General features: G+C 43.9%; 1 long non-coding RNA gene across 1 annotated transcript; it reads left to right on the top strand.

The window, feature by feature from the left end:
- Positions 1 to 1808: 1808 nt before the first annotated feature.
- Positions 1809 to 27138, top strand: LOC135282997 (uncharacterized). Its single transcript, XR_010348946.1, has 3 exons — positions 1809 to 1911; positions 9173 to 9246; positions 26567 to 27138. It is a non-coding gene; the product is annotated as an uncharacterized LOC135282997 (long non-coding RNA).

Below are 27138 nucleotides of genomic sequence, written 5' to 3'. Positions count from 1 at the left end.
TTCACTTATACAACTACTGCTTTTAAAAGAAATTGTTTCTGGCAGCAGTCCACTGGAGTTTCTGAATGACCTAGTTCCCTCCTGAGGCATGACTCCTAAAACCACTTAATTCAAAGGCAGTTATCCTTAATTCTTTAAAAACACTTGGAAAAAAAAAAAAAGAATCCCAAATTGGGTGTTGTGTTTATCTGGCCAGCACTTTTGTGCTGGCTCAGAAGTACCTTCAAGACAAAGTTCATTTTGGCACATCCAATCAAGTAAAGGATTAATGCCTCTCATGTGGGAAAATAACAAATAGGCAGCTTCAAAGAGTCATCACACTGCCTTGCTCTTCAACTATTCTTGCTTTTAGAATATTGGCTTTTGTCTGCCTTTCCAGCTGCCAGCAAGGGAGGCAACTGGAACCTCGCAAAGAGAACAAATTCAGCCTAGCTGGACCACCATCTCCTTTCTCTTTTTGAGCAAAAACCTCTCTGAACCCATCAGAGGGACAGGCCCTTTCTCTCAGATATTTGAGCACATATCTATATAATTTCCTCTTGTGGAACAGTGCCATCACATTTCCCTTCTTGGAAGCATTTTCCCAGTGTGCAAAGGCCCTCACTGCCGTGCAGCCCGCAGTGAGGGATGTGCTGATGGCTGTACAGTCTGAGGAACAGCACGACTGCCGTCCTGCCTGCAGCCAGAACCTGCTGCACGGGTGCCCCCAGATCCCTTGGGATCACAGGGAGCTTTGTGGAGGGAAAATGCTCTCTAAATCCTGCTTATCTGGCAAGAAGATTTGCAAAGAAGGAGCCCTCTGCCCCCTCATCTTGCACAGACGGTCTGACTCACTGGACTCAGGATTCCCATCTGGATGTCTCTTTGAAAGATGGGTGCAAGCCAAGGAGTTTGTCTATTCTTAGCCTTATCTGTTATAAAGATAGTTTTCCCCATAAAAATCTACTGTCATTCAGCCATCTCAGAGAACACCTGTCTCTAAGCAAAACCAGCAGCAGTGTGAATCCTATTCCCTGCTCATTTTAATGCGGTGTTAATATCAGAGCCTGATGGAGATTATATAAGTGCTGACATAGCTGAGGAAAACCGTGAAAGAAACAAAAATAAATGGAAGTCAAATAATTTGAACCCTGTCACCATGCAGTGCCAGCTATAGGAATGTGAATGGCACTTGGAGGCAGAAAAATCTTCTTACACCTCCTGTGCTCCAGAAATGACAGCACTTTCTTGCCAGCTTCTCCGACCAGCATCTTCCCACTTTCTCCTGTGCTGCCTGAGGACATGGCAGGTCCCAGCTGACGTGATCCATGAGCTGTGCCTCGTGTGGCTCCCCTTGCCAGGCGCTCGGGATGGCTGCGGGAGCTCGGCCCTGGCAGCCGGGCAGCAGCGGGCAGGGATGCCAGAGGGGGCAGTGTATATTAAAAAACAACGCGCAGCCTCTTACGCCGCCTGCAACAAAATTGTGCAATAATTGGCTTGTGCAACCATGTGATCTTATCACTGTGAGCCAGGGTTTTCAGAGGAAACTGAAAGGAGTGAAACACCCACTAGATCCTGCCTCAGATCATCTGAAAGCTCGGCTGTTTCTCGTCCTCCTCCCTTGGTGTTTTACATTTGCTCGCGGTGGTATTTCTCCCTGAGCTCTGGGAGGCCAGGCTGGTTGCCAGATCTGTTTGTACACACTCCCAGGGTGGGTTTGGGTTGTTGGCCACTTTCCCTGTGTCCTGGCTTTCCCCGTGGCTGGGAGCTGAGGCAGCCCTGGTGATGTTCCAGCAGAGGCTGGTACGGCCTGGCAGGGCCAGCCAGGCCCGGGCTGGGATCGGCCCTGTCCCTAAAGGGCTCTGCATGCTGCCACCCCAACAGGGCCAGGGGCACGGGGACACCACAACAGTGATGTCCGAGACAGACAAGGTATGGAGACTTGAAAGGCCTGAAGAGAATGAGGAAAGAGAAATCTTCCTCACTGCACAGTTGAGACAGAAAAATAAGAGTCTGTAAAAACAGGAAGAAATTACAGCAGAGCATGATGGTGCGCTGTGTGGTTCCTGTGCTGGGTTTATCGAGACCATTCAGGACCATTGTGTTTCTAGTCTCCTGGCTGTCCATGACAAATACCCCTCCCTTTCTCACAGATGTGTGTTGCAGCTTGCCCCACCTTCAGAAAGGATCTCTGGTGGCAGCACTGTGTGTTTCTGCCGGGTTACACGCTGTGGCTGACTCTGCTTCCTGCCCACATGTGTTTCCTGAGGAAGCTGCGATCAGTCAGGGATGCAGGGAGACATGAGTGGCAGGGGGAGCAGGAGGAGTGGGTGCTGGGATGGCAGCTCCAAAACAAAACTCTGGACTCCTCTGATAGTCATGGGAGAGAAATCAACATATCCAGAACCTGATTCCTCTAGTCCTTGTGCACATGCAAAAAGAAGATCTGGCAAAACACCTTTTGAGTGCTTGTTTCTCTCTTAACTACAAAGAGAGCCCAGTTGCCTGACTGAGAGATGTGAAACACCCTGAAATCAGGTGGTATCAATCCCACCACATCTTTAGAAATCAAGGCAATTTCACATAAGGACTTGATATATGGCACTTTTATGTGGACACACTTATATGAGGAGACACTTGCATGTGTAACATTATACCAGTGTGCATGAGGAACTGTCATCCTCAAGATGGTACAAACATACCCTTAATAGCTTTACCATCATATGGCCACTTAGTACTTAAAACTGTATCAAACACCAGAATGTCTTTAAAGAGTCATCAGGATAATGCCCAGAAGTGGTCTGGGATCACAGTGACCCCCAGAGCTGCCCAGCCCCAAATTAGAAGAGTGTGAGGCACGAGGCCTCATCTAGAAGTCATGCATGTGCCACATTTTTTTTCTTTTTTAGTTCAAACTGCCTTTTATTAGTCATTGACCTGGTTTAGAAGTTGCAGTGCTACCACTCAAGCTGTGAGCGGAGTACATATTTAAATATAATAGACTCTGTGATCATTTTAAAACTGGCCTAGATCTAGGCCCACAGGGAGCTATAACTAATTTGATAGAAGCTGTAGCTTCTAAATAGAATCACCTAAGACCTCTCCAGAATTCAGCTATGGGGTTCACTGTTCCAGCACAAACCCTCAGCTCAGCTCACCTGACTTCTTCACAGCCCTTCTCAACAAACTGAGGCTGATTTGAGGAGCAGCAAAAATCCGTTTCCTCATGGGTGTCCTTCCCAGTGGGAATTATGAACCAGGGAGGAGGGGAAATATGATTTCAACTCCCCAGACCACTGAAGGGCTGCATTTTTGCACAGTTTTGAGTCAAAGCCATATGCAGCTCCACAGTTTTGGCTGTGGTTTGCCTTAGGTTTTTTTGAGCTAACTGCAATAGTGACTGATCCAAAAGGTAGGAGGAAGTAAAGTCACCGTATGTTTTAAATCTTCTATACTGGAATGGTTTTTGCAGTGTGCAAGTCCCGTTTTTAATGTCAGAAGCACTTCCCACCTCAGATTTTCACTTCTTCAGCACTGACTAAGCACCTCTGAAAATCAGGACTAAATATCTGCCTTTTTTCTGCAAGTACAACACTGTCAAGCAATTAGGTTTGTGTATCTGTAGTAATTTTGGCTGAATTATTTGCAATAGCTGGTACTGCTGTACCTTCCAGACCAGAACATCACAGGGTCTGGCTCTACAGGGTGAACAAAACTTCAGCTGATGGTGGGTGGCACTTCAATGCTACTGAAGCAAAAGCATCAGCCTTCAGAAGCACCATAGCTGAGATTGCCTTACCCATCTCTGATGTCTACTGAAGTGGAAATCAGCCATTGCCCCAGGCTCTTTATTCAAATTTAATTTCTTTCAAATTTCATCTGTTCCCTCTCCAAAAAAAAATGTTTAATGGAAGCTTTGTGTGAGAGTGCTGCTGTGTTTTCCTCTCTTTCCCACTCCTGTACCATAGTCTTAATACCACAAATCCAAGAAAAAAAAAAGAGACAGTAAAGCAAGTGTTAGTGATACTGAGTTCTACGATAATTTTTATCCACAGAATCACAGAATGGTTGGAATGGATCTCTGGAGATCATTTAGTCCAGCACCCCTGCTAAAGCAGGTTCATCTAGAACAGGTTGCATGGGATCATGTCCAGGCAGGTTTGAATATTTCCAGAGAAGGAGACTCCACAACCTCTCTGGGCAGCCTGTTCCCCAGGTTTTCTATCACCCTTGCAGTAAAGAAGTTTTTCCTCATATTCAGATGGACCTTCCTGTGTTTCAGGTTGTGCCCGTTGCCCTTATCCTGTCACTGGGCAGCACTAGAAAGAATCATGCCCCATCCTCTTGACACCTTCCCTTAAGATACCTGGATGCAATGGTAAGATCCCCCCCCAGCCATCTCTTCTCCAGGATGAACAGGCCCAGCTCCCTCAGCCTTTCCTCATAAGAGAGCTCTTTTATCATCTTCACAGCCCTGCACTGGGCCTGGGCCAGTAGCTCCTTGTATTTCTTGAACTGGAGAGCTCAGAACTGGAGCCAGCACTCCAGATGGGGCCTCACCAGGGGCAGTAGAGGGGCAGGATCACCTCCCTTGACCTGCTGGCCACACTCCTCCTGCCACCCCAGGGTGGCCACAAGGCACACACACTTCTGGCTCATGGACACTTCCTTGTCCACCAGGAGCCTCTGGTCCTTCTCCCCAGAGCTGTTTGCAGCAGCTCAGCCCCAGTCTGTGCTGGTGCATGGAGTTATTCCTTCCTGTTAATCCCTCCCCAGGTGCAGGACTCTGCACTGGCCTTTCCTGACCTTCTCTCCAGCCTGTCCAGGTGCCATGAACAGCAGCACAAGGCTCTGGGATGTCAGCCACTCCTCCCACCACGGAACCACCAGCAAACTCGCTGAGGGGACACTCTGTGCTCTGCCCAGGTCACGGTGAATGAGGTGAAGAGGCTGGGCCCAGCACTGACCCCAGGAACACCCTGAGCTGCAGCCCAGCCAGGCTCTGTGTGAGCACAGCCCTGGGAGCTCTGCTCTCCAGGCAGGGCCAGCACCTCCCTCTCTGCTCACCCAGCTCACGCTCCCTGAGCTTGCCCAGGAGGATGCTGTGGCAGGCACTGCCAAAGGCCCTGATGAAGGTGAGGAAGACAACACCCACTGCTCTCCCCTCATCTGCCCAGCCAGTCATGACATCTCAGCAGTCGGGTTGGTCAAGCATGATTTGCCCTTGGTGAGTCCATGCTGGGTACTCCTGATCACCTTCTTTTCCTCCACATGCTGAGAGATGACATCCAGAATGAGCGTTCCATCACCTTTCCAGGGACTGAGGTGAGGCTGGCTGGCTGTAGTTCCCTGGGCCCTCCTTCTAGCCCATCTTGAATACTAAAGTGACACTTGCTTTCCTCCAGTCCTCAGGCACCTTTGTGTTCTCCACAACTTTTCAAAGATGATGGAGAGCAATAACATTTGCCAGCTTCCTCAGCACTCGTGGGCACATCCCATTTGGCTCCACAGATGTGTAGGGACATATTTGCCTAAGAGAACTCTTACCTGAGCCTCCTCAAACAGTGGGAAGTTCTCATTTCTCCAGGCTTTCAGTCTTGCTGCCAGCATCTGGGATTCCTGACAGCCACCTCTTGCAGTAAGGACTGAGGCAAAGAAGGATTTCAGCAGCTCCACCTTCTCTGTATCCTCTGGCATAAGGGTGCCCACCTCATGCAGAAGCAAGCCCACATCTTCCTGTTTTCTTTTTGCTGCTTATTCATTGCAGATGATGCTACAACACACGTTCTGAATCCAGTGTTATACAGATGACCAAATATTCCAGTGTAGGTAAGGTTCACCCATAAAAACATAAGTATCAAGTGCAATTTATTTGCTAACTTTTTGCATCAAATGTAAGCAGAAATGCTGATTATGTTATGCACAATCAGTGTTGCAAAGTCTGCAATATTCATAACTCCACATCCCTTAGACCCTTGTCATTAGAACTGTATCATGCCCTTTCTTGCCTGGGGCACAGGAATTATGCAAAAGGGAGACTTGCCCCCTGGATTTGAATGAAGGATGGATGTGGCTCACTTGACATGCAGACAGGGTTAATTTCTTCTTCTTCCTGCATTCTTTCGAACAGCCATCCCGAGGAGAAGTGTCATATTACCTTACCTCTCACTCCTAGGCTTCTAAGTTGGACCTGGATTTGAATTTCCCTGGCATTAGAGAGGAGTCTCAGTGTTCTGGTTTGGGTCCATTGCACAATGGTAGGTGGGAGCTTCACATGAAGGGAGTTTGATTTGCTTATTCCCCTTCCAGCCTCTGGTTTTACACAGATCCTCTGTCTAGTCTCCCCCCTTTTGTGCAGCTGTGGCAGATACAGGGACGAATCACTTCTTTAAAGAGGAAATGAAGCATTGCCTTCCCACGGGAGAATTCCTGAAGACAGAAAGACAGGGTGGTTAGCACTGCAGCCTTGTCCTGGCTTGCCTGCACATGAAAGTTATTTCAGAATAAGCCAGGGGTTGAATGTAAAGCAGCATAGGCATTCCACAACTGCTGTGTGCATTGCTGAAATCTCAGCAGAAGCAATGGGCTGAAGTAGCTGCATGCTGATTCATTGGGACTCCCCTGTGTCTTTGTTAGCTGTGTCCAACAGAAAGACACAGTTGGAAGATTTTTGGAACTTTGTGTGGGTGAAATAGATACAAAAGCAGAAGTAAACTGCTGCAGAATACTCAGGATTAAATGAAGAATTCTTATTTTCCTAACGTTATAATACTGAAGCAATGAGACATCTCTAGGACTTCTTTTCAGAGTAGAATGAGAAGTCAAGATGAAGACACATGGAAAGGTGCCTTCAAACCATTTTGTTCCTTCTGGGTCCCATACCAAAGAAATTCCAGTCCTGCCTGTGTCCCCTTCAGCTGCACCATGCCTGGCTCAAGCACAGCCAGCGGGAAACTCAAAGGTGCTCTTCACCACTTGAAAGGCACCCTGTGGTGCAGGATTGCTCAAAGGAGCCAGATCCCACTCCAGAAACATCTACTCCATTCCCCACACCGACACAGATGCAATCCAAACACAAACACTGCCTGGCATCAGTTTAGCCAGATTTCACCCAAGTATTCTATGTTAACCTGAAGCACCAAAAGGTTTCCAGAGATGGCTTTTAACAGAAGCTTCATGTCCACCATGTCCTGAGCAGTCTGGCACAGCACCTTTGACTCCACCTCCATCCCTCCCAGCTGCTCGCTGCAGGACAGAAGGAGGGCAGTCAAACCAACATAAACCCCACCTTGAGAGCAGCGAGGCACTGGCACAGCTTGGCCAGAAGAGCTGTGGCTGCCCCATTCCTGGAAGTGTCCAGGCCAGGCTGGGTGGGACCCTGGGCAACCTGGTCAGGTGGAAGGTGTCCCTGCCCATGGCAGGGGGTTGGAACTGGATGATCTTTAAGGTCCCTTCCAACCCAAACCATTGTGTGATTCTATGGTAATATGTTGGAATAAAATGTTTTCAGAAGGGTGACTGCTGAAATGAAAACCTTCCAGTGTGTTCAGCATAAAATTAACATGTATTTTTAACATACTTTTGTCCCCTGAATATGGTAGACTCCAAACTTCCCAGCTGGCTGAAACAGAAGCATTTTATGCCCCCCAAATTTAGGAAATATTTCCCCTGGATTTATAAGTATGCACATTTTTGTCTTCCCGAGAATGTGATCAGAGACTAATGAACAAAATTTAATGTAATGCTTAAAGACTTGTTTGGGTTTTTTCCCCAAGAAATCCTAGGCTATGTCTTTACTTGGAATAAAAAAATGTATTTTAATGTACTTATAAAGTACAAATTGAAATAGGTTTTCCCACTGTTCTGCCTGACAGCTAGAGCAGGGGTTAGGTTCAATTTTTAGAGGGTCTATCCAAAAAAATAAGAACACTTAGGCATTTTTTGAGCTTTCATGGAGACATCTGGGGAAACTGCATTATATTACCTGTGCCTCATTGTGTGAAACACCTCCAACTGTGAGCAATAAAGTAAAAAATGTATTTGAACAGACATAACATTTTTGGAGGGGGATGAAAGAAAAGCTCAATAAATCACACCAATTTGGATAATCTGAAGACCACTCTCCAACACCTTTCACTTGGCACGTTGGCAGTAGTCACAGATATTTTCTCCTCTAGCTGGACCTGCTCTGCAGTGAGCAGCTCCTGCCCTCTCCCTTCCCTGCTCTCCATAGTACTTTTTCTCCGGCTCAGAGAAATGCAGTCACAGAGCATGCTGATGTCTTGCTCCTGTTTTCTGCAGCAAAGATATAATTCTTTAGTCAAACACATCAATTCTATAGAGGTAAAGCTTCAAAAACAGGCATACGCACACTGCTCCAGAGAAGATGTACCATCTGCCTTCCCCTCTCCTCCTCCTCCTCAAAGGAAGGAAGAAATGTAGCAGAGGCTTAGCTCTTCATTACCTGCTTGCACTGACATTCATGAGATTCCCTGCAGGATTTTTCTTGCTAACCAGGCAGCATGAACACCCACAAAAATTGGCAAGGAGATGACTTTTAACTCATTTTCACAAACTGGCTCTATTTCAAGTAGACAGTGTCTCTCTGGTATCAAACCAGGAAAAAAATTGGTATTGCTTTCCTCTGAAAAAATAGAAAAGGCAAGTAGCCATCTTACTCTTTGCCTTGAATACTAACAGTGAAACGTGATGTTTCAAGGATAAAAAGGAATCCAATTTCACCTCTCAAAGCCTGAGGATGAAGTTCCATGTTGGCCTGATAATATATTTTAGCTGAGTATTGTGAAAACCTGAAGTAGAGTTTGCTTTCTGCACTGTCTGCCCCCTTGCCACTACTCTAGACGTGCAGGCACTATTGCTGGCAGCAGGGAACACTCAGATGTCGAATTCAGAGCTTGGACATTGCACCAGGAGAGAGCTGTCACTGCTACACCAGTGTCAGAGTGCAACAATATGCATCCACATGATATTTGTATCCTGGGATTATCAGACTCAGTACAGAAGCAAAAACTTAACTTTGTTGCGATAGGTTTTTTGGATTGAGAAAAGTTAAACCATCTCCTTCAGGAAAAAAAAAAAAAAAAAGAGAAACTCAGAAAAGAAGACAAAATAAAACCAACCAAACTTCTTTTATCCAATGTACCCTGAGTAAGGAAATTTACTCTTTTGGCAGAACTATACACAGCTTGACAAGGCTTGAGATAGACTTGACAGATGACTCAGATCAGAAACACAAAGAAGCAGTGGGTAAGAAAGTACTGTTGTACAAGTGTGGCTGCAGAGTTACTCAGTACAGGAAAGCATGCACATTCTCAGATAATATTAATCTTAATTAGCTTTAATTTAAGTCAATTTGTTGTCTGGGTGCTACCAAGAACTGTTATGCCAAACAGGTTATCCAAGATACTTCCCTGTTGTGGAATGGTTACTTCTGGCCTTTGAGTTACAACCTGGCTGATTTGAGTCTCTTGGGGCAGCGAGGTTCTGTGGCTGCACGTAGGAAGTGGCATGTTTGAGAGACAGCAACCAAGCTGTGCTTGGAAATGACCAAATTTGCTGTGTGCTGTCTCTTTTGTATGGCCCCTATTGCAAGATCAGCTAGCAAGGCTCTGGGAGGAAGCAGCACCCAACAGAATTACATGATTGAGGCTTTTATGAGTTACTGGAAGTCTTCCACAGCCTGAAGAAACAGTTGCAGTTTATTGCATCAATAAGAGTACAGTTTACATTAGAAAGTAAAACCAGCTTGTTTGTTCCAGGAAATTATTGCCATAGCTTGACACCACGTACTACCTTGAAGGTGAAGAGCAATATCACTGCCTTGTAGTCATTAGCAATGATTCTGAACAGCTCATCAGCCTTAATGCCTCCTGTGGCAGACAGGGATACTTTGACTGCAATTGCTACCATTTACAGGTACAGATAGCAAGTGAACTCCTGAATACTGGCAACTGCAGGATGGATGACAAATTTTGTGTTGCTACAAATACATGCAGCACTGGAATCAGTCACCTTCCACCACTTTGTCTTGATCAAGCATGAGATTTTAACTTACCATAGGAATTTATATTGTTCCCTTTTACCTATACTTGTCCAAAATATTATAAGAAATACTGATGTTTCCTGTTTAAATACCCTCTATTTCCTGGCTTCTTTTATGTTTCTCCAATGCCATGTTAGGTAGGGAGTCTTGCTCCAGGTAAACACCAGTTGAATCAGCTTGTCTTGAGTGTGCTTAGCTAGCTCCAGGTGGTCCTGCCACTGCATCTGGCTGCTCTTTGCTTCAGATTCAAGATGAATTCAAGATAAATTCGTTGTTCAGATTTACCACCACTTCTGGCCTGGACACGGTCTAGAATCAAGAAGAGATTCCTTCTATTTCTTTCATCTGTGATGAAGGTTTGAACCCGAGCTCCAAATCCACATACTCCAGTCACTGCAGATATTTGCATTTTGATCCTACACTGCAAAGGTTTTGCTAATAACTACACACACAACTTCTCTGAAGGATGGAGAAACATTTTACATTAGCAATTTACCTGTTGCTGCTGACAGAGTTGAACCATCTCCCCAAAAAATTCAAGCTATCCAGCTTTTTTCACCTTTATGTGTTGTGTCTGATTGGCTTTGAGCTCCAGGAGAGGTGCCAACAAATCTTTCTTAGTGAGAATATTGGTTTTTTCTACTCCTGAGCCAGTGGGGCTGTGCTGGGAAAACCTGGCATCCAGGAGCTGCCCTGCATGACTCCAGTCCACTTTCACCTCCCTCTGGGCAGACTTTTCAACAAAGGATGTGCAATATCTCACTGCAGGCAACTCACCACGTCTCCCTCCCCAGATCACTGCAGCTGCTAGGAAAACCAGTATCCCTCAAATTAGACACCTACTTTAAAGAAGAACAGTGTGCTTCACAGCAACAGACATGATAAATGCTGTGAGTAATGACAGATCCGTGTGTTAACAGCACTATCAGCCACCTACTGGCTCCTTTCTTCTTTTCATAAAGGCTTTTCTCCCCTGGTTTTGCATGAAGCACATACTTCTCGTGTCAAGGTGGATCTCTCTGCAGAAGTTCTGAAGTCCTGACTGCAGCAGTGAAACAGGCTCAGTGCTGATCAAACAGCTGGGGCTCTTTGCCCCAGTTTCCCCACTTGTAATAGGAATAATGTCTGCATTGCAATCCTACTGCAAGGTGCAGTTAATATTTGCACAGTGGAATTTGGGAGATACCAAACATCAGATATTCCCCGGATACACCAGTAAATCAATTGTATCTGCACAGTGAACAAAAGCAGGCACAGATGCTAGCATAATGTTATGTATTTTGGTACAAAGTGAAATAAAAACCTTGCCTTCTGTCCTCAGATTTCTTGTCAAACATCCATTGCTTCAGATGCTGAAGCAGTTAGTAATACAAAACATATTTCTATCCTACTTAATTTTACACTAAAAGTGAAGAAGTATGATTGAATCTTAATACAAAAAAAAAAGGGCTTAAGTTACATTCTCCTGGGATCATCTGTAGCAAGCATAATAAGTTTCTCAATATCTGACCTAATTATATCTGTCCTTCTAAGTTTTGTTTCCCATAAGAGCTAAATGTCTGGTTAAAAATAACACTTGAAATTCCTCCAAGTTCCAACAGAACTTTTTCAGCCTCTCTCAAATTTTATACCTATTTTTGCTTTAATTTTCACCCAACTTTAAAAGTTATGGTTTGAAGGCCAGCATTCTGCTCTGTCATCCAGTTCCTAAATATGTTTGCATCAGATAAACTTGAAAAATAGCGGGGAAAATCATATTATGTGTGTCTATTTCATGTTAGAAAAATATGGCAGCTATCAAAACAAGTGACAGATACACATGGGGAAGGAAGGATGTCTTTGTGGTTGGAAAGGAATTGGCTGTGTTAGAAATGTACCTTCTGATTCTCATCAAGGTCTCTGACAGAAAACACCAGGCAATTCTGCAGTGGTTGTTTGTGTCATCAGTGCTAGCCAAGCACCCAGTGTGAGCCACTGCCCCAGAGCAAAGGTGGTGGAAGGTGACACAGGCCCCAGACCCTGTGACCCATCAGTCCTGGTCAGAGCTCCCCAGCCAAGAGCTGGCAAACTGTACTACTGTTGGGATGGCAGAATTCTTCACACTCACCTCTTCCTGCTGGCCCTGGTACGAGAGGGCTGGCACAGACCTGAAGCTTTGCATCTAAATCCACTTCACACAGCAGCCAGGGATGCCAGTGGCCATTTAAGACCTTTGTGCCTCAGTTTCCCAATTGTCAGCCATGGATAACAGCACTGAGCTCCCTGAAGAGACATCGCAAGGCTGAGGTGCTAACATTTGCCAAGAGCTAGGAAATCAGGTCTAAAATGTTAAAGAAATACAAAGGATTATTATAAACAGTCCCACTCCATTCCTAGGGAGATTGATAATGAATAATCTTTATACAGCACCCTCCACTGTGAATAGGCCAAGAAACGAGAGTCTGCAAACAGAGATACAAACGGGATTTTTGGATGGGAAATTCAGATTAGCCCTTTCCTACTGAGAAGCTTTTTAGGCCTTGTGGAAGGAAGAATCTGGAGATCAGACTGACTATTTGAACATCCAGCTTTGTGCACCGGCAGGAGTTCTGCATCCATCACTGTGGACGAGCCATAAAGCCCATCCTGGAGGTTTATAAATGGTGCTGCCTGCTCACAAGAGCAGAGCTGGTGTGAGCTCTGCTTCCACGGTTCAGCTCACGGGAGGGGGGCGCAAGCAGAACAACAAATGCAGGTTATAATTGCCCAGTCGTTCTGCTTCAAGGGTCTGGGACACTTAAATGTCACAGTATATAAATGGGAATTGTTAGAAGAAATAGAGCAAAGTGATTTCAAAGGCATCCGAGTCCAGGGCTTTTGCTGGTTCATAGTACAGGTTCAAGGCTGGAGCAGATTGCCTGAATTCGCTCAGAAAGAGGCAGTGAAGGGCTGGAGGGTGAGGCAGCAGCTCCTCTGTGGGTCCTGTGGTGAAAAGGTCTGGTTTTGCTGGAATATTGTAACCACCAAACAGTAGCACTGTTTGGTGGTTACAATATTCCCAATGGATGTGTGTGTCCCTGCAGGCTGACAGGCCAAGCTCTCCAGTTTCACTGGCCTTGCCTTAGCCATGAGATTATTCTGCTGGTGCAAAACCTGACTGCAAGCTCTGAATCCTAATATAACTTAAGTATTTGGCTTTTCCTTAAGAATTCCTGTGAGGGACACACTCATACCTTTCCTGTGGGCTGCCTTAGGAGCAGAGGCTGCTGTGAGTGCCCAGCTGTAACTGCAGCACTCTGCTGTGGGGAGTTCAAGGCAGAATCAACCAAAGGCTCCTCAGAAGAGCTGCTGGCACTGAGAATTGCTGTCCTGAGAACAAGGGCCAGGGCTGAGTCGCTCCTGCCACAGGAAAGGGGAAGGAAGGGCAGCACTGTGATGGAAAACCAGGCTTGCTACTGCCACCCCTACTGCAGAGATAGGAAGGGTGAAGGCAGAAATGCTATTGCAGGATGGGGCCCTTCCTTTACCCCCAACAGCAAACACTGCCCTGCTCCCTGTGCTCCTGTGCCAGCCACTGCAGCAGTGAGCACCAAGCAGCAAGGCTGGCAGAGCTCAGGAGGAGTTTGAACAATGCTCTCACACCCAGGGTGTGACCCTTGGGGATGGTGCTGAGCAGGGCCAGGAGAGGGACTCGATGATCCTTGTGGGTCCGTCCCTTCCAACTCAGCTTATTCTGTGATTCCCTGAGCCTTGTTTCCCGGGGCTGGGGCCTTTGTTGCTGTGACAGTCTGAAGTCCTGAGCCTGTGCTGTGCCAGCACTCACCCCGTGTGGGGAGCATGTGGCAGAGTACACTTCTCTGGGAGTGGGGACTGCATCTGCAGCATGGCTGCACTTGTGACAAAACACTCTCTGTCCCTGCAGAAGGCTTTGCTGATATCTAATATCTGCTTGGACTAGATGATCTCTGTAGGTCCATTCCAACAGAACTATTCTAGTCCAGTCTAGTCCAGTCTAGTCTATCCCATGTCTCAGAGCCACGCTATTCTTCCCAGGGATGGGGTCCCATACAGCAGGCACTTTGCAAAGTGTCTGGGATCAAGGCCTCCCCTCCTGAGACAGAAACCATCATGAGGCTGGGGCTGGCACGGAGCAGAGCATCCCATGTTCATCCCCAGAACAACAAAACCACCAGGCAAAAAGAGAAGGAGACAAGACAGCAGAACTGGGCTTTACTTACACGCCATTCCAGCTAGCTGGGGGATGGAATACAACACTGGTAACCTGGCTCACTCCTAATGCAAAGGGGATGTTACTTGTGAATTAAATACAATGTGCTTCTGTTCTCAATTTTCTAGCTATTCTCCCCTGTATAAGGTGTTGATGTGATTTTATTTCTTTTGTCCATCTCCTTTTTTTTTTTTTTAAGAGTAAAGCATAGTAGAAATTAGGGATCCTAGACACTTCTGTAGGTTTAAGTAGCCCAAATTTTGGAAATTGAGTGGGGAGGGGGTTTCACTAAGATGTTTTCTAATTAAAAATGGTTTGCAAGCACCAAGCCTATGATGATGACTTCTTTGATGATCTCTCACAGCTCTACCACTATCACTTTGAGAAGCAGTACACAGGAAATGGCTGTTATAGAAAAGCCAGTGAGATAAATCTTGAAATAATTTTACCAACATTAGGCATCCTATTTGAGGAAGAAACTGAAGAGAGAAATTTTTTTTTCACATAAAATATTGATATTTCCAAAAGCAAGATATTCATAGGTGATGAGACTGATTTACAGCAATAGTGCACACAACATTCACTTGCTCCTAGATTGTGAGCAGGAATGTCAGACTCATTTCTAAATTGGGCAATTGCACCTGTATGTATAACATTCCAAACATAGTAGGTGCTTCTTACTGTTTCCCTGTGTCTGATTTTGAAAAATCTGTTCCTTGCTAGATTGAACTCCTTGCTTCTCAAGTACCTTCTCTAAATACAAGTTTGCATGTGACGTTCATCCAGGAGTTCTCTGCAGATCCAGTTCTGATGCTGTTCCTTCACATGTTATTTGTTTTAATTTTTCCATAACATTTTTCAGTCCTCCCTTTCGTTTCTATCTAGCTCTCAATAAACCTTTATAATCCTGATATGCTGTTTTCATAGTTTCTCCAATAATCTCTTTGAAGAGGCTGGACAAGCTAGACCATCTCTCAAATGATACAAAACATTTTCCTAATGTGGATATTATGTGTGCCAGGAAATTCCTGAATCACTTTGAGTACTCCCATACTGCATTCATGAATGTCAGCAGCAGTGACAGGAGCTGTCTGTCCTTGCTGAAGACTCCTTATTCCCAGGAAGGATATTCTGCACCTCTAGGTTACCACATCTGCCACTGCCAGTTCTAAGAAAGAGTTTCCCATCCCTCAGCAGGAAATATTCAATCACCCACCCAAAGCCCATCAGGACTAATTCTATCCAGTATCTAAGCAACAATTCAGATAGCAAATGTTGGGGGGGAGGGGTGGGGGGGAGGAATTTATGGCCAAATACTGTCCCAATGTCTCTTTTTTAAGCAATGACCTTTTTTTTCTGCCTCTTGCCTAGACCAAGTTCTGATCACCCAGGAAAGGCCGAAGCAGAGCCACTTTAGGCAGAGACATAAAACCAAGATTGTGTCCCATGGTAATTCTGGATTTCCAGGAGAGCTGCTCTTCAGCTGTTGCAAGAGCCTTTACACAACCACTGTTCCTCTGCTCCTCTCCCTGCCCTGTCGGGAGGTTTCCTGCCCTGCCTCCCTCAGCACCCAGGCTGTCCCAGCTGGCAGGGCTGCTTGTGGCTGAGCTGTTTGTGGCTGTTTGTGGCTGTGCTGTGCCCTGGCTGGGGGCAGAGCCCTGCCCAGAGCAGGACCCTGTGCAGGCAGGGCTCCTGCTGCTCCAACTGCTGCAGGCCTGCTAAAGGCAACGAGGGCTTGTTCTGCTGTCTCTATTTGTGAGAACTTTCAAATACCAACGTTAAATCCAGGCTTATCCTCTCTTTTCTTTACATAAAAGCTTCCACTCAAAGCAGATGTTCTCAAATCTATTATCCTCTATATTGTTCATATTGGTTCTAATTTTTCCCACGTTGCTCAAAGCTCTATCCTCAGGTGACTGTTCTCTGAGCTTTCCCAGCTCAGCTTTAACTTTCAAATAAGATTTATCCATTAAAAAACAATTCTACTGCTTTTTGCAGCTATCATTTTGTCACATATGGATTTATTCAATAAATGCTTTTAATAGCAACATTTCTAGGCTTTGTTTGTCAAGAGCTGCCAAGGCTTTTACAAGCTGGGGTTGGCACAGACGCTGAATTGCCTCTCTGTACCCAGGGGAGAGCTTCCTGCTGGTCATGACAGAGGTCCTGCACACACAAGTAAATGAAAGGAAATTAAAAATATGGGTAGCTACATAATTCACAGCAAGTAAATGGTAAAGAGTATCAGGCTTCCAGCAACTTCTGGACCTCAGCAAAGCTTCTAGTAAAAGCAGGAATATGTTATTTTAATTTGCAGTTCCAAGATCTACTGAAAAACCTAAAAGCCCAGTTTCAACACAAGCACCACGATAGGGAACTATATAAAGGCCATCAGCAAGAGCAAATTCAGCCAGCCCAGGGGCACTGGGAAGTGACAGCTGACAGGACAGAGGAGAGGTCAAGATCAGTATGCCAAGAATCTCCCATTCGTGGGTCAGCCTGAACTTACACAGCATTGCTGCTGCCTGCCTGCTGCGTGCTATGGGGCAGTGGGTGTCCAGTATTTGTGTCTTGGTGCACCCTGCATCCACCCATGCAGGCCTTCACAGGTGTCTCTTGAGCAGCTGTGGAAGGTGGTGGTAAAAAAAAAGAGGGAGTCTTTCCCTCTCTTCTGTTCCTCAGTCCTTTCTGAGGTGTTCAGATGTCTATTGCTAAAGTGTTCTCCTTGAAAGTGGCATAATACTAAGTTTGTCTAAAGCAAAATCAAAAGAGAAAAGAAAATACATTGCCTAATATTGGTTTTTAGGTTTTTAAAGAACTCTAAACTTGTTTTGGTGCATCTTTTGCTTTCTTTCAATGAAATACTTAATAGAGTCAGACATTAATAGGATTTCTTTCTGCTCCATTCTTTCCATACTTACCCATTCAGTCCCACAAGGACTTATTAATTAAATTCTCTCAGAACAGTGTTATCTCTCTTTGACTATCTCTATTTTCTGTACTGCAGCTTGTGTACATTGTAGAGAGGAACCAGAGAGAGAGTGAAGAACCAAATAAAAAGATCCCTCCAGGAATACAGTATTGGATTATACAAAGAAAACCAGCAGTTCCGATTGCTCATCCTTATTTCCCAGAGGAGGCCTCAAATGTCTTTGTTCTTTGGCTCTTTAAAAAGAATTTCCTTTTCTGGTAAAATCATTTTACCTGTGAAGTGCAGGCCAGGCTTTTGGTCACATTCACCTGCTTTTCCATTAGCAGCTGTTACAAATTGTCCTTCATGTTTGGGCTCCAACAAACAGCTTTGGGGTATTTTGCAGCTCCCCATGGCTTTGTGCCTGGGCTCCAGGACCTTCCACCAGACCTGGGTTTCCAGGGAGAACATGGCCTCATGTGAGCCACACAGTGGGCTCTTCTCACATCAGAGTGTCATAAATGTATTATTGCTGACAACAGTCATGATGAGATCCCGGATAAACCAAAAAAAGGATGAGCATGGGGCCCCAGGCCCCCTCTCATCTCCTGAAGGGCTGTACCTGTTTTACAGAGAACAACTTCTGCTCCCAGAGTTGTCCAAGTCGGGTCCCCCAGTGCTAAAGTGACCACAAATAACAGAATAACTCTTACAAACTTAAATGGGAAGTACAGTAGTATATATAATTAACAGAGCATTTCAAGCTGTGAACTCCCTGTCTCCTTGAAGTCCACAAGTTATGAGTCACAGCCATCACAGCCTAAGGTATATGTGCACATATATACACGTCCTGATATGTTCAGCATCTTGTTCTTGTCTAAAAATAAGGTTGCAAAATAGAATGGGAAAATCCATATGCTCCCTTACACTGGGAACCTGATATTACCTCCAGTTTACCATTTCCCAGCTAGCTAGATATTGTATCATTTATGCTGGATCTCCCCCAAGATTAATGGCATCATCTGCACACTGTTAACAGCCTAATCTTGCTAAATCTCTTTGTTTTGAATGTGTCTGTGCCTGATCTTCATTATTTTAATTGTTTAATATATTATAATTAATTAGATCTAACAGATTCCAGTTCAGCCTGACACAGTCACATCTGTCTGCGAGCTGTGGGCAGCACAAGACAAACCAGGCTGAATCCAGCTTTTCAGTCCAGAGACCAGGTACTATTTTTGCCACTATCTTGTTTATCTGCAGGCAAGTTATCTATCTTTCTGTGTCTCCCAGGGATTCCAGCTTGCAGTGTTGAGAGCCTAGCTGGATCTCAGCACAGGTTGATATTTTGACACGATTGTTGTGGAAGCAGGAATAACAACGCTCAGCCCATCCCATCCACAGCTGCCTTCCAAGCGGGACTGGCTCCTGGGTAAACCAAGCACAGCAATAAAGATTGTGAACATGGACGCTTGTGAGTATGGATGGTGTTTCAGCATAAAACATGGAAACCTCCCTTTCCTCCACACCCACCTCATGTCAAGTTCTGGCAAGATTTTGGGACTTCCCACAGGACAGACTTTCTACCTACACCTTTTACTTGCTGTGCGTGGCAGAGCCCCATCAATCATGTCAGTTTTTTCCTGAAAATGCTGCTGCTGTTGCTGATGCACAGGCATCCAGACCCTTTGCACCATCTCTCCAATGGTGCATCTTCATTCTGCTCACATCCAGCTTGAAGCAAATAAAATTTTTTTGCCGGGGATTAAGAGCTATTTGTTTCTTCCAAAGGTAGAGCTGTGAGAAGAGCAAGCTTTCCTTTCCAACAGTGAATGAAGCTGCTTACTTTCTCTTCCCCATCACCTTAACAGAGCACTTCAGTGGGAAGAGCACTCACCCAGGACATGGAGGACTCAAATTCAATTCACTTCTCCACCTCAGAGAAGGCAAATCCATTTCTTCAGGGCACACTCTTGCTATGAGTCTCCACAAGGGGATCTTTAGCTCCTGCTAAATGTTTGTTATGTTTGTCCAAAAATTAATAACAGAGCATTGATCCTAAGAGCAACAGCAGCCTGCTGGTCTGCTGTCCAGAGCTCACAAACAAGGGTGAAAAGATTTGGCTCTGCTCTGTGCCATAAGGACTACTTTTGCATCTTATCTGGTGATCACTGTGTGAAATAAATTCAGCATATCTCTTCGAGGAGTATCAGGGTTCCCTAGCACCCTCCTTGCAGCAGTAAGCAGTACAGTGAAAGACCAAACTCTCCTTATATATAAACAATCAGACCTTGACTGAATTCATCACAAAAAAGAAGACAGGAATAAACAAACATATGCAGAAGACTGGTGCTGTCATCTCCACAAGAAAACCACATGTTAATGCCTCCCAACCTGATAAAAGACATTCCCTTTGGCATTGTGGACAGTCAGCTGCCCGGGGTCCCCTGACAGTAATGAACAGATGCTCCAGGGAAAACACAACTGGTGTGGCGTGAGAAGAGCAGCATGCACTTGGTCCAGCAAAGATGAACCCCCAAGGTTACAGAACAAGTGCCCACCAGTACCACACCTCAGAAACACTGCCTCTGCAGTACCCATGGTTTTGTGGCAGCCAGCCTTCTCTAGAAATGTCTAATCAAGACCCTCCCCCCAAAACCCCAGGAAAAACATTATCTTACTTGGGGACCTTGGTACAAAAGAGCAGAGAAAAGGGTCTCTAGCAAACATGGAGACTGATTTCAAAACACTAGGGGAAAAGAATGTACCTCCTGTATTTTTGAATCCCTTTAATAATTGTCAGATCTGTAAAAATATTCAGTTACAACAACTGTAATCAAAATAATATGCTATGTGTTTTTGTCATCTTGTTTAGGGATTCTTTTCCACTCCCAAAACAACACAGGCTTGTTTTTAGATAGAGACACTTTTCTTCTTGCAATTTATTTTTCCTCCAAAGAAAATGTGCTTTCAAATTATATGCAGGGTGGATTAATGAATTTGAAGCAGTTTCCAGGCTGTTAGGGGTGCAAAGGGATAGTTTGTGGTGTTGGGGCCAGGTATGCTCACATCCACGCCAGCAGCCATGACCACAGACTGGGAGGAACCTGGCAGGAGCTATTGTAGCCAAGGGAGAATTTGTCAGAGCAAGAAGCTTGCTGGGGAAGGGAGGAGCAAGACAAAATCACCAGCAAGGCTGGTCTGTGGGAGGAAGATCACAGCAGGAGGGAGAGCGGGAATTTTTGGTTGGTGGCAAAGCACCAAGGCACAGGAAAAGAGCACTTTAGTTCTGCATATATCCAAATGAATGTATTGAGCAGTCCTCAACCACCCTCCGAGCTGCTATGCCATATTTACTTGGGGAAGTGATCTGCTGGGGATATAAATTGTTATAGGAACGTCAGAGTGATGCTAGGGAATGTGTGAGCCAGGGGCAGGACATGGCAACAAACTCCCAAATCTTCCTGGGAGTGGCACACTGTACAAGTGCCAGGAGAGGATTCATTTACAACTGAGGTGAAGGTACCTCAGCCTAGCTTGTTACCCAAAAACCTGTAGGAAAAATCTTCCCTGAGTTGTGTCCAGATGCTGAGGAGTAGCTTTGGTGTCACAGACCAAGTCCTCATGCACTGAGAACTCAAAAGCTTCATCAGAAAGAGAACTCCTGACTGTGCTTTCCTCATCACCAGCTACCAGTAGGAGATGGAGAAAACAAAAAGTTCAGAGAGTCAGAGTTTCTTCATCAGTGGTGAGCAGCTGTAGCAGAGACTGCACTGACAGACGGATATAAGCCTGGAATTCAGGACATTTTGAGAACTTCCTGCCTGGACATCAACCATAGCTCTAGCTGGACACCTCCAAATCTCCACTTTGTCTTGTAAACTGCTTCTTAAAGAAACCTCTACCCCATGTGCTTTCTGATAGCTGCAGGATACAGTACAGATCTTTCCACATCCCATGTGATTATCTATGGATCTCATCTCTAGTAGTGATTTTACTACTTCTTTTTCTTCAGCCAAATTTTGAAACTAGATAAGCTTCATTCTTTTATTACCCTCCTTTTCTGTTTTCACAGAAAGTGGAACATTTTCTTCAGCAGATTTTTCCCCCAAATCTTGTCCCTCCACCTGTTCTCCTTAGAAAGGCACCTAATCTCTGCTTTTGAGTTCTGAGCTTTCCTTGTGCACACCATCTTCTCTGAATAATTGGGTTAATCCATAGCCTAGCAAGTCTTCCCGTGCACTGTTGTCTCCATACAACTTTTTGCATTTGCAGGCGTGAGCTGTAACCAGCTCTGGTGACAGTTTTTCTGTAAAGGAAGAAAAATGACATTGTAAAATCTGGAGCTGATCAACAAATCTGTTGATGAAGCTCAGAGCAACTCGCAGCATTCTGAAGTTAGTCTACTGCTATTATTGCTGCTCACATGCTGCTTATTGTATCATAGAGATCATCTGGTTACAGCCTAGTTGTACTCTTAATTAGCCAACCTAGAAGTCTGCCAAGTTGGAAAAAAAACCAAAAGAGTTTAACTGAGAAGTGATACATTAACTATTTGAGAGATAATATAATGTATAAACTTGGTGGTCTTATTCAGGAGTTTAACCTTTTTCTCATTGAAACATCCTTTTCAAATTAAGTGTTACAAAAAAGAGAACCCAAAAGTTGGGAGAAAAAAAAAGAGTGCCTGTCCTGTGAGACCTTAGGCCTGGATTTTCTTCTTCAAAAATCTTTCTTTGGGGCTTAGGTTTCAAAGTCTGCCCCAGATAAATGACAAGAAAGATTGGCTTGGTAACTCTGGCACTAGCTTGCAAATAAGATCTCAGCCCCTTTTTCAGCCTCAGGTTTTTCCATATGGCCACAGGGAAATCATGTGGACATTTACCTGAGAGCTCTGTCCATACAGAGCCCTTCCCTGCAGGACTGAGTGTAGATGTCAATTTGCTGCTGACCTCTAAACGACTGTAAAACTGTAACTTGGCCACATTGCAAGTACTCCCACTAATTTTATACTTCCTGGGGCTTATCTATTATGCAAAACCAGTCAGGTCTCACAAGCTGGAAGCTGTGTAGAAGAGCAGCTTTTATCACAGCCCGGTACTATACATGTTGTAGCCTTTGTTTTGACATCAGCTCAATTGTGTCCTGTTTAGATAATTGACCAGAGAAGAACTACAAACATTTCCAGGCTAGATAAGTTATCCATCTTATGGAAGAATCTGACAGAAAAGACAAAGGAGGGAGGGCATTTTTCTTTGTTTGTCCAGATAAGCTGATTTGTAAAATATGCAACTCTCACACGTTTTTTAGAGTAACACACACCTGTGGGACAGTTGGAAAACTCCATATTAACATTATAAAACCATTGCAATGTACTATTTGAAATGTGCGTATAGATTTAAAAAGTAATAATTTGCTTCATTCTAGTTAGCCTCTATTAAACTAGATTCATTAGCTCCCACACACAACAGCTGGGTCTTCAAAATGTCAGGTAGCTGACAAGGGGGCATGATAAGAATCCACAAGTGTTTCAGGAGTATAAATATCAAAGCAGGAGATTCTCCAGTCAGGATGGAAAAGGGTAAGTACCAATTAGTTTTGTTCCAACTATTGACAGGAGCACATCCTAACAGCCTGGTTGAACTTCTTGGAGGAAGAAACAGCCAGCCATTAAGTGGCTCACACCAGGGTATATTTGAGACCTCATTTCTAAATCAGACAGGATTCTTAGAGCGGATAAGTTACAGAAATTGATGCTGAGCCAGGAGAGCAAAGGGAATACAAAGATAGTAACAGACTCCAGAGATCCTGGGAGGAAAAAAGGTGTTCAGGGCCAAAAGGAGGAAGAAGAGGCAGGGCAGGAGAATCGAGTTGTTCTGTAGGAACTTAAACAAACAAGGTGGGCTTTGATTGATTGCTTTCATAGACTTAAGTTCCTTGTCTCCTAAAATCTCTTCTGCCTTTACAACCTCAGGTTCTCTTCCAAGGCCCACTGTTTATAGGGCACATGCTCTGCTCAATCAAAAATCTTTGAGCCCACTCCATGGGGCTGGGGGCTCCCAGTGCTGTGGAAGGGCTGCACCCACCTGCCTCTGCCTCAGCACAGGCATTTCATTACATGCTTTGTCCTCCGTACAGCTGCACTTTTTCACAGACCTTATTTATCTGGAGATTTCAGCTCATCTTTCAAATCTGCTTGAAACCCAGTCCCAAAGTTTTTCGGGGGAATTGCTGAATGTACAGAGAGATAAACAACACAATCTCACAAAGCTAACTTCAAAGGCAACCGGGCTAAAAACCACCAGGTTTTAATTTCTGACCCTGCTCATGCTAAATGTTGTCTAACACTTTGGCAGCAATATGTGGCCCTGAGATCTTCCTTCAATATCCTACCAAAATATAAAATAAATCCTGATAAATGTAGTCAGTATAAAATAAAGTGAGTTGAAATTGGTTGCTGGGATGCAAAACTGAAGCTGACAGGCAGTTGTGAGGAAACTTGCAAGAAAATGCTTATTTTATGTATTTCTTTGGGGCTTAGCAGCTTGGAGCTGTCAAGATGGTTTTGCACATGCTCGGCAGCGAAAACAAGGGAACTGAGTGATTTTACCAGTAGAAAATGTAAATTCCTACTGCATTAAGCAAAGCTTCAAGATTAGAAGTGCTATTAATGCCTATAACTTGAATAAAGTTACTTTAGTATGTATTTAGGGGCCTAAGTTTTCCTTGTAAAACTACATTTGAATTTCTTTAGTAGCCTGTTGTGATAATCTTGCCAAGAGCTTGTGGAAATCTCTATAAAATAAAATATAAAAATATAATATTAATATAATATATAACAATAATATAAATATATAATATAAAATCTATATAAAGTAAAATATATTAGTAAATTTACCTCCATCCACAGCTCTATCAAACTGTTCAGATACCAGTAAGTGATTCATGAGATTTTTTAACTCTAGAAATTAAAATGGACCACCTCATGAAACTATCTTTGAAGTGCTGTCTCATTTTATTTTTAACTTCAAATTATTATCTGATAAATAATTCTCTGTATTAATAATTCCTTGTATTACCTTATAGACATATAGGATCAATATGTTACCCATTGATCCTTTTAATGGCAAATGCTTAGAGTGAGAGCCTAGAAGCTGGTGTGCATCCTAGAGGAGCTATGCTGTTTCATTTTTAGGTCCTCCAGAAATCCTCAGAACATACCTTATGAGACTTGCACCTTAGTATTTTTTTCTGATCCCTTCAACTCCAACAACTATGTTCTAATTCTAAAGAATGCTAAGAAAATAAATAATTTATCTTTAAAAAATATGAGACAAACTCAGGATAAATGCATGCAAGATGAGAAGCTCTGATATTAAGTGGCACAACTGATTTGAACCAAGACATTATGGAGCCTTTCTCCTGACAACCAACATTAAAATAACATTAGCTAGTAAGAACAAATACATAAAAAATAAGTCCAAAAATAAATCAAAGTAGGTATAATAGGATGATGTTAGTCTCAAGTTTGCTTCAAGACATCCTGTCTCTTCTGGCTACCCTTTTTAAGTGTTACCCTGCTCACTCAAGAGCAGTCACACATAGTGGAAATGAAGACAAGCTAAAGAGTTCTGAGTTCCCAAATCCCAATGGCCATTGTTTGCAAAAAGTAAAGAATTGTATGAATCTATAAATGAACAGGATTCCTCTGGATTCAGTAACTCAGCCCTGTGTGAAGGATTGGGATAAGCCTGATGCACGGTTAATTTATCAATGCCATGCTAAGTTCACTCAAACTGATACTTGCAGCCCCAGAGGACTCAGGCTCAGTCAGTGCTCCCAAAGGAGCAGGTGCCCAACCACCTTTGTGCATTCCAGGGCACAGCATGCCCATCTTGGCACCATCCCTCTTGCTTCCTGGAAGGAGAAATGGTGCAGAAAATAGATGTGATGGGCTCTGATCTTTGGAAGACACACAAATAGCTCAGCATTAGGCAATCAGATAGCAATGAGAATATAATAAAATCATAACACATAAACCATGTATATTCTACTTGCAGGCCTCTATCTAGGCAAGTATTTTCAAACATTCATGTTAAATCTCCTTCTTGTTGCTGATGGTGGGGATATTTCATTAGCTTCTTCAAAATTCTGATGATTGCAGCAGCATCCCTAAAACACTTGCTCCCTAGCTGCATCTCAAAATAGTCTGATTAATCAACCTTACTCATGAGTGATGAAGTTATTACATGCAACTTTTGAGTTCATATCTAATTTTAATAATTGTAAGATCAGGGCAAGTACAGAACAAACTGGATTTTCCCTGAGAAAACAGATACACCCAATGCAATGGCATGATGCCTTTTTCAAAATGAGCTCTCAACAACTCAAGAATTTGCACACTTTTACAATGTCCCTAACGTACTTGAATGCTACAATGAAAGGAAATAAATGAGATTCAGGACCTGTGCATAGACAGAAACTTGCATATATGTGTGTGACAGCCTCACCACCCAGACCTCTCAAACCTTCTTTCAGCTATTGGGGTATTGGAAGATATTACAGCCAATTCCTGATGTTTTCCCCTATCTCATACACCGAGGGTCAGAAATAAAGTTCTTTAGAGTAAATCCAGCTCTTAGTGGCCTCTCTGCCAACTCACAGTCTTTCATAAGTTTCGGGAGCTTTTTCTAAACAAGGAAGACTAGCATGTAGCTTCCTTTCTCAGAAAGGTCAGTAGGAAGCAAAGAGCAGTGCTGATTTATCTTCATCACTTGGTGACAGGTTCTGTGAAGGCAGTTGTTATTTTACACTATTTTTTTTTTTTCAGAATCAGGGAATGTGGTAACCTACAATTTATCATTTCTATGCCATTTATTTGTTGGGTATCCTGTCCTCCTTGGGTACTTACCACTATTGAAAAGATGTTTGCAGACATTTTAAAATAATTTTGGTGGAAAGTATCTTCACATTGTACTGACAGGTGAATTGGAGGAATGACCCTCAGGGACACTTCCAACCATGCACTAACTCTCTAATATATATACACCTAAATCCATCCATACACAAAATCATTTAAGGATTTGAATCCAAGGTAAAGTATTACTTATTCAGGACTCACTGGTCTGTTGATTCTTTGGCTAGATTTGTAATTTCTATAAAAAACTAGACTACAAACAGATGAGGAGACTGCAGAATGTTTGATGAGGCAGAGAGAAAGGCCTTGGGAGATCCAGCAGCTCCCACTACTTTCCACTCAGTGATGGAAAATAGTAGCCTTATCCACAATTCATGTTTTATCACTGGCACCAGACAGAGTCAGAATCTGACTCATTTTAGAACACTGGGGATGGGGGAGGGAACAAATAATAACAGAATACTCTAAATGCATGCTTCCTTCACTTAGGTCCTTCAGGTGGGTCAACCTACAAGAGTGTCCTGAGGACAAAGAGTATCCATTGATCCAAAAGCACAATCAGACTACAAAGGAGGTGAACAAAAGATCTTATTCCCTTCTGCAAAGCTTGAAGTTTGGCTTGCAAATCACAGGCAGTGACTGAGGAAAAAAATAAAAATATGTAAAATATATACCTAAAAATATCAATAAATATTTTATTCCAGAAAGGCTGTAATAACTGAAGGATCTTACTTTTGCTAAGTGGGAGAAAGAAACTCAAAACCCTACAGAAGCACACAAAGGCTACATAAAAATACACCCATATGCATATGATCACGTAGCCTGAGAATCAGCCCAGAAAGGTATATAACAAAATCACAATAGTCAGGATTTTAAGCAAGCAGCTTTTGGAAATGTAGCTCTTAAGAGCAGGAGAGCACACAACAGAGCTGCCAGCTCTTCTTTTTTTCCCTCTGCAGGCCATAAATCTGCAGAATCATCTCCTGGTCTCTGGGGAAATGCCCTTTGCCTGGCTGCCTTTGCTCATTTTCCTGTTCCCAGGAAAAAAAAAAAAACCAAAA

This window comes from Passer domesticus, chromosome 1 (assembly GCF_036417665.1).
Source record: "Passer domesticus isolate bPasDom1 chromosome 1, bPasDom1.hap1, whole genome shotgun sequence".
In the NCBI taxonomy this organism is placed as follows: domain Eukaryota; kingdom Metazoa; phylum Chordata; class Aves; order Passeriformes; family Passeridae; genus Passer; species Passer domesticus.
Note: the sequence above shows the minus strand (reverse complement) of the source record. Positions and strands in the feature narration are given on the sequence as shown.